Source organism: Procambarus clarkii, chromosome 9 (genome assembly GCF_040958095.1).
Source record: "Procambarus clarkii isolate CNS0578487 chromosome 9, FALCON_Pclarkii_2.0, whole genome shotgun sequence".
In the NCBI taxonomy this organism is placed as follows: Eukaryota; Metazoa; Arthropoda; class Malacostraca; order Decapoda; family Cambaridae; genus Procambarus; species Procambarus clarkii.
In genome coordinates this window covers 2,194,756-2,203,627 of record NC_091158.1, presented here as the reverse complement: position 1 = coordinate 2,203,627, position 8,872 = coordinate 2,194,756, and the positions used below count along the sequence as shown (strand labels likewise).

General features: G+C 34.5%; 1 long non-coding RNA gene across 1 annotated transcript; it reads left to right on the top strand.

Annotated features, from left to right (window-relative positions):
- Window positions 1-413: 413 nt before the first annotated feature.
- On the top strand, window positions 414-996 carry LOC138362577 (uncharacterized). The gene is made up of 3 exons (XR_011227790.1): window positions 414-506; window positions 615-671; window positions 859-996. It is a non-coding gene; the product is annotated as an uncharacterized lncRNA (long non-coding RNA).
- Window positions 997-8,872: the final 7,876 nt, after the last annotated feature.

Sequence of the window (8,872 nt, the reverse complement as noted above, 5' to 3'; positions counted from 1 at the left end):
AGAGGCCTACACTTTCAGTCAACATTCAATCTTCATCCTGTTCACAAGGTTCCCCTAGCCTAGTCATATCATCATGTCAGTGTGTCCTCTGTGCCTGTCTCCTATCAACAACGAAATCGTTCATGTGTGCCAAACACGATGTTTAACATGCCTAGGTGAAATGACCATCAACGCTCTTCAAGAATGCAGACTGTACTGTATAAGATGCAATGGGCCTACACCGCCTGGACATTTTGACGTAACCTGTACCAGCTGTGGACAACTCTATTGTGCAAATCGTAAGTACCGCTTTTCTCGCACATTCAATAAACTTTCAAAGAAAATATATATCCGAAACACACATACATACATACATACAGACAGTCAATTTATATATATTATTTTCATTTCAGTTCATGGTTCTACTTCATGCCCATACTGTCGTTTCTCCGTTAACCGGGAACCTCCCACCGAAGCCAGAAACGTCATTGAACCTCCGCCCAAACGCCGTCGCATCATAAATAACCGTACGTTTTCACAATAATTTTCGTAATTTTAAAAGTTAATAATTGTATTTTTTAACAAGTGTATAAACAAGTAATAAGTACTCATACAGAAAAATATTTCCATTACAGGAGTTCCTATTCGTGATCAAGAGAATCTCATACTTGGTGGAATCAACATCCCAGCTCGTAAGTAATATTATTATTATTTATCTGTAATTCAGTTTTTCCTCTTATTTAAACTTTTTGTTTTTCCTCTTAATAATAATTCCTCTTATTTACACGATATTTTCCTATTAAGGTTTTCAAATCCTCTTATTGTTTTCAAATTTGTTTTCCTCTTAATGTTTATTTCATTGCTAATATTATATTACAGAATCTCCCCTGGATTCAACCCAACCCTCTGAGTGGAGCACGCCTGTACGCAGTCAACCCCAGCTGTCCCAGGAGCTAGAAGAAGATGCACCAGACGGCAACCAGCAGGCATCCTCAGATGAAGAAGAAGAAGACAATCAACCCCCTGTTCACGACATATCAGATGAAGAAGTCAACGCTCCAGATTCCCCAGAGGTACTTAACTTAGATAACGTTGTTCCACGAGTGTTAGAAGTCATTAACCATTTCGAAGGAGCATTCTCGAGGCATTCTTTCTCCATTCCCGGTCATTTAGACGCCGACCCCAGCATTTATATAAATAGGTATAGGGAATTTTTTATAGAATATATAGACAATCAGTTCAGACAAATACAGGAAGAATTCCCTCCCTCATTTCACATTTACCCAGATGTAAGCCTAATTTTGCAAAAACTTAATCATGCCGACAATCAATATGAAATATTAGACGAAGTATTTTCAATTAGAGGCGAAACTCAGATTGTTACACAGGAAGAGGTGGAAGTTCTTGTAAATTCATGGGTTGACGAAATGTCTGCTAAAATTGACGAATGCCTAAAAAATGTCCAATCCTCAAGTGTAGGAATTCATTCCATGTCAGGCTTTGCCATTAATTTTTCGTATATTCGCCACCCTATGCACCTTGGATCTTACGTACCATATCCTGCAAAATTAAAGGGTAAAGAATCGGTATTTAATCCTGAAAGTGAAGGAGATGAGTGTTTGTTACAGTGCATTGCGGCGTATAAAAACTTAGCAATGGGCAGGACCATGGATAACGTTAGAAAGTGTTACAAAAACCTTCGATGGTGTAGAAGATTCGTAGTATGGGCAGATGAAATCAGATTCCCCGTATCATTTGATAATCTTAAGAAAATAGAGAAGCTTAACAAAATTTCTATTTATATTTATACAGTAACTCATGAAAGTAACAGATACTATCTTAGTTTAGCTAGGAAAAGCCAGGAAAAGTATGCCGATAAAGTCCCTTTGTTGTTATTAGAAGGCAAGCATCTCTGTCTGATCAAGGATTTTGATAAATTTGTAAAGAGTATTAACAATCATTCTGAAAGGATTCCTAACACTCATAAATTCTGCAAAATTTGTCTTTTGCATGCTCCCTTAGATGAAATTCAGGCTCACGAAGAGTCATGCACTGTATCCCAAGTATTTTCGTTCTATAACACTAATGATAAAATCAGTTTTAAAAATAACGGTAGGACCTATAGCCCAACTCACACCGCCTATTACGATTTTGAATGTCTATTAGACCGTCAAAATCCTAGAGGCATGGTGGAATGTAAGCATAAAGCAATTGCTTATGCTTACATGATTTTAGACAGGGAATTCAATGTCGTAGAAACGTATTCATACGTAGGCCCAGACGCGGTCAATCATTTTATTACCAAGCTAGAAGCCTCATGGAAAGCTATTCATGCTCAGCTCCCCAACTTCCCTAAGAACTTGTCTAGAGAACAGGAAAGAATGTTTCAAAGACAAAATACGTGTCAATTGTGTCATCAAACTTTCAAGGATAAGAAAGATAAACATAGACATCATAATCATGCTATTCAGGAAAATAATTACTTAGGTGCTTATTGTGCTCGTTGCAATTTACAATGTAAAAATGCTCGTAGATACTTGACCACATTTTCCCATAATGCTGCCTATGATCTTGGAATTATACTTAAAGAACTGTCCAAAAATCCTCACCGCGATGTAGAAATTCTAACCAAGGAAGGATTGAAATTTATGCAAGTCATCATAGGTAAACTTAAATTCCTAGATAGCCTAGCTCTCCTTAATGGGTCATTAGGAACCTTAGCAAGCGAGCACGTTGCCGGTAAGAAACCCACCAAGTACACTGAACACATACTAAATGGCGTATCCGATGAAGCTAAAGCTCTGTTAATTAAAGGTAAACAAAGCCTATGTTATGATTATATTTCTTCCATGGACGTGTTAGATGAACCTCAGCTCCCTTCGCGAGATAAGTTTTACAATGTTTTACATGACTCTCCACTGTCTGAAGAAGATTATAACAATGCTCTTAAAGTATTTAATTTAGGGAACTGTACAAACATCAAGGATTACCTCATGTTATATTTAAAAGTTGACGTGGGAATGCTAGTTGATATATTTACGCTTTGGCGAACATCACTGAAAGAAATTTATGAACTAGATATTGTTTTCTATGTATCACTTCCTAGTTACGCTTGGGACGCGTTCTTATTTAAATCAAAAGTTGTACTTGACTATGTGTATGATCAGAATATATATGATTTGTTGAGAAGGAATCTTAGAGGAGGGTTCACATCTTCCATTAGACAATTTACACAGGCTGTTAACGAGCACACTACATCTAACCCTAGCTCTGATGACGATACTCACATTTTGTACCTCGACTTTAACAGCTTATATGCAGCGTGCATGGCTGAGGTACTTCCCCAGGGAGGGATTAGACAATTAACTGACCTTGAGCAGGATACCTTATTAGGGCAAGGGTTACAACATATCCCCTGTAATCAAGACAAAGGCTATTGGATTTTATGCGATACAAAACATGTATCTCCCGAGGTAGCCAGGTATACTGATGATCTGCCCCTTGTACTGTCTCATACTAATATAACTGAGGAGTTTTTGTCAGAGTACAGTAAGAAAACCCTTAATGATGAAAAACGTAAGCTCCCACCTAAAAATACTAAGTTAATTGCATCCCACTTGCCCCAAAACGACTACTTAGTAAGCCTTGATTTCCTGCAATTGCTATTAAAACTTGGACTAGAAGTTGAACGAGTAAAAACAATCTATGAATTTAAACAGGCTCCCTATTTAAAAGATTTTATTTCAACCAACATTCGAGAACGAGCCAATACCACCTGTAAAGTTAAAGGAAAAGCTTTTAAACTCATAAGTAACAGTCTGTATGGGAAATCAATGACAAATATATCTAGATATGCTAATACTCACCATCTAGTAACGACAAAACATTCATTCTTAACTCATGCAAGAAACCCTTTGTATAAACGAGCTGTCTCTTTAGGTCAAGATAGGGTTCTCTGTACAGTAATGAAAGACATCCTTAAAGTTACCACTCCTTCTTACATGGGATATCAGATCTTGCAGATAGCCAAGAGGCGTTTATACGAGTTCTGGTATAATGTAGTTAAAGCCCATTATGGGGAGAGAGCTAGACTAATTTATACGGATACAGACTCATTCATATTTACTCTGACCTGTAAAGATGCTTTCCAAGAAATGACAAAAGCTCCTCTAGTAGATTATATGGATTTCAGTAATTTCGACAAAGATCATCCCATGTATTCTGCTACTCGCAAAGGTGAACTAGGACTCCTCAAGTCAGAAGTAAAGCAGAAAATCATAACTGAATTAATTGCACTCAAGCCTAAAACTTACTCTCTCCTAACCCTTGATAATGAACATTTATGTAAATGTAAAGGGATTCCTTATCACCAACAAAAGAAAATAACACATGCATCTTTTCAGAACACATTAGAGACAAATACAACTTTTAATTTTGTATCCCGATCTATTCGTAATGTTAATGGACAGATATGCACGTGTAAAACAACTAAGCGCGGTCTGTCAGCTTTTGATGACAAGAGGTACCTCATTAGTCCCACAGAGTCATTAGCTTACGGTCACCCAGACATTCCAGAGCGTGAGGTACGGGTACAGGTAGAGGAAGAGGTACAGGAAGAGGTACAGGTAGAGGAAGAGGTGCAGGTAGGGGATCCAGTAATTGTAGATAATCCCCAACCAAGACGTCAATTGTTCCCCATTTTTAATCTTTGGGAAAAGCGGGATAGAGTCGCTCAGCAATTATTCCCTAACAACAACTAAGTCTGTTACTGTATTGTCTATGTATTATCTATAACTATATTCAAATGTCTTTTATATTATATTGGCTATGATTTGTTACTGTATTTGATATGAAAATGACTAAGATTTGTTACTGTATTTGATATGAAAATGACTAAGATTTGTTACTGTATTTGATATGAAAATGACTAAGATTTGTTACTGTATTTGATATGAAAATGACTAAGATTTGTTACTGTATTGGATATGATTTGTTACTGTATTGGATATGTTATGATTTAATGTCTATGATAATGTATATTCTATGATTTTATTACTGTATTTGATATGAAAATGACTATGATTCAAATGTCTATGATAATGTATATTCTATGATTTTATTACTGTATTTGATATGAAAATGACTATGATTCAAATGTCTATAATAATGTATATTCTATGATTTTATTACTGTATTGGATATGAAATGACTATGATTTTATTGGCTATGATATTGTATATTCTATGATTTTATTACTGTATTGGTTATGTTATGACTATGATTTTATTGGTTATGATATTGTATATTCTATGATTTTATTACTGTATTGGTTATGTTATGACTATGATTTTATTGGTTATGATATTGTATATTCTATGATTTTATTGGTTATGATATTGTATATTCTATGATTTTATTGGTTATGATATTGTATATTCTATGATTTTATTACTGTATTGGATATGTTATGACTATGATTTTATTGGTTATGTTTAAATAAAACTCGAAAGTAGATTTCGTTTAAATACTCCTTTCATTATATATTTGTAGTTAGTCTATTGAATCCTAGCAACATGGAAGGGCAGAAAAAAGTTATTACTGAATCCCAGTTGAATATATTTAGTGAACCGTCAAGAATTATTATTGCTGGATTTTCAAATGGTGGGAAGAGCTATTTATGTGCTAAAATGATAGAGAAATATCAGCAGAACTTTGCAAAAATAATTATCTGTGGAAGCGGGTATAAAGAGTTGAGAACTAATCCACTCATTAAACATAAGATATCTTTTTACTCTGAAATTGTAAACCCTTTAGACGATCGTGATCCAGAGGACACATCTCATATATTAGTTGTTTATGATGACTTGTATGTTGAATCTACAAACTCTAAAATAGTAAGTGATATATTTACTAAGGGACGGCATGAGAACATCTCTGTTATTTTTATAACCCAAAATATATTTTTCAGTGGGAAATTTTCTAGATCTATAAGTTTAAATGCTTCTCATTTTATTCTGCTTAAATCAAGAGACTTGTCCCAGATAGAAACATTAGGCAGACAAATATTCGGAAAACAAGATGCCAAGAAATTTTTAGATATATATAAGAAAGTGATTTCTCGACAGTATGGGTATTTACTTGTTGACTTGGGCGTTAAAACACCTGAATCCATAATATTTAGGGGAAATATTGTAAATGAACCCCCATATGAAATAGTGTATCAATGGTGAACATTACACAAGCTCTTAATAAGATATACAATGACCCCAAGTCCATAGGTGGGTTTGGTGGCGTTTTAAAATTGTATAAGGCTGCAAAGAAAACAATCCCTGAAATAACTATAAAAGATGTGAAAGACTATTTAAAAACGTCTAATGCTTATACCTTACATCTATTAAAAAAACGTAAATTTAAACGAAGACGTATCTTAGCACCTAGACCTAAAGCTTTCTTTACCAGTGACTTGGCTGATATGACATTGTTAGCTAAGCACAACAATGATATTAAATATTTATTAGTTTGTGTTGATATATTTTCAAGGTTTGCACATGTAGTTCCACTATCCACTAAATCAGGTCAGAGTGTAAGTGAAGCCATGAAAGCTGTTCTGGATTTACCTTCATCAAAAGGTGTAAGGAAGCTTAACACTGATAAGGGCGGTGAATTCTATAATAAATATATGAAACGATTGTTAGCCAGTAAAAACATTGATCTGTACAGTGTATTTTCTCAGGAAACTAAAGCCAGCATTGCAGAGAGATTTATAAGAACATTGAAAACTAAGATATATAAATATTTAACGGCTTATAACACCTTAACCTATATAAATGTTTTACCTGATATGGTTAAAACGTATAATAGAACACCACATAGAGGATTAAAGGGGAAAATACCTATTGATGTACATGCTTTATCTTCGCCTCGAGATGTGACTAGGCAATTTAAGCTCATGTATAAAGGAGAGCAGCAGACTAAGCCACGCATCAGTAATCATCTGTCTGTAGGAGATACAGTACGGCTTGCCTTATCTAATCGTATTTCAAAGTTCAAAAGAGGTTTTCATCAACAGAACACTAAGGAAATATTTACAATTGCTCAAATTGATACTAAACAACCCGTGCCTTTATATTATCTAAAGGACTTAAATAATAGACTTATAGAAGGCGGATTTTATAGAGAGGAGTTGACTCCCACCTACTTGTCAGATACATTTGAAATTGAGAGAATTATAAGTAAACGTAAAGTTGGTAATACTACTTTATATAAAGTTAGATACGTCGGTTACGACAGTTCATTTGATCAGTGGGTGAATTCAGATGACGTGAAGAAACTATGAAGAAGCAGCCCTTAGTTAGCAAGTATCGTGGATTTATTGAACTATTAGCTAGATTAGGTTATAATTCTAGGAAAAAGTTAATTAAGACTCTTAAAAAGGAACATATACTTTGCTTATCAGAAATATTTAATAATTTCTTAAAAAATAAAATTGAAGTTGGGAAGCCTATTTTAAAGAGACTTTCTAAATATAGAGCTCTACTCCATACATTAGCCTGTAAGAAGAAAGCTATTTCACTCAAGAAAGACATATTAACGAGTAAAAGAGGAGGTAATTTATTGGGCATTTTACTTCCCATAGCTATAAATTTCATTTCAAGGCTATTTAATAAGGAATAATGAAAGAATTCTATCTTGTACCACGAAAAGCTATTGATCAACAGAAGCCTACGGCAGTAAGTGTTGAGAAGCCTACGATGACAGTGAGAACAAATCCTGTTATACAACACTTGATAGACTTAAGATTAAAGCTTAAGGATTATGATTTTGCTGTCTCCTTGTTAAATTATTTTAATACAACTGGACTTGTAAAGTGGGATGAGGAAGGGAACATTACATCGCCAGTTACTGGGCTCAATATTGTTGATGACGTTATAGGCAGGATGTGCACTCCGAAATTGTTATTCCCAGAAGATAAACTGCCAATTGCAAAGTTGTTCTTCTCTTTGACATCTACACCTAAGAATTTATTTAGAAATGTAGATGCGAAAAATCAAGTGTTTTCTCCTCCAAGTTTGAAGAGGAAGATCAAGGCTGTAGATGAAGGAGAGTCTACCTGGATATCATATTAAGGTGAGTTTCTGTTTATTTTTATCATTTACTATTAGTCTACAGGATGGATAGTTACGTTATATATGCAGCGAGTAACTCTGATACTGATGTATTTAAAAACAATGCTCCCAATGCTTTTGAAAATAGATTACATAATCAGCTGCCTTTAGACCCGAATAAAGCTTATGAAGTGTGCCTGAAGAATATATTCCTGCCTCCATCTTATTTCGCTGTTAGGAGGAATGACCCGGAAAGGTTTATTTCAGTTCAACTTCTAGTGTCTAATAAAAGTTTATCTGATTTGAGTACGGTGAATACATCTTTCAATTTAAAGTCGGATATTTTAGCCAGTGATAATTGCATAGAGCTAACGACTATTTTAAATAGAGAAATTTCTACTATATTTTCAAAAGGTTCACTGAGTTTTATAGGACCCGTACTTAATTATAATTTCCCAGATCACGGGGACGTTTATATGAAATATGATTCGAGTATTAATCGAATTAAGTTTAATGCAGCATTTAGTGAGAAGTTGTTAAAATTATTTATTACAAAGGATGGAAAATTAGTTGTTCGAATTTCTTTATCTTTCGGTCGAAATATATGTAAAGTTATTGGAGCTGAAGTAGGTAAAGCCTATGATATTTTTATTATGAATAAGCCACCTAATAACAGGTTATTTGTACAAGATACTTGCTATTATCATCCTAGGCCAGGAGGCCGTATAGATTTCTTGTGTGTATATTGTGATAAGGTGCAGCCCACCATGTTTGGTAATCAGATTGTA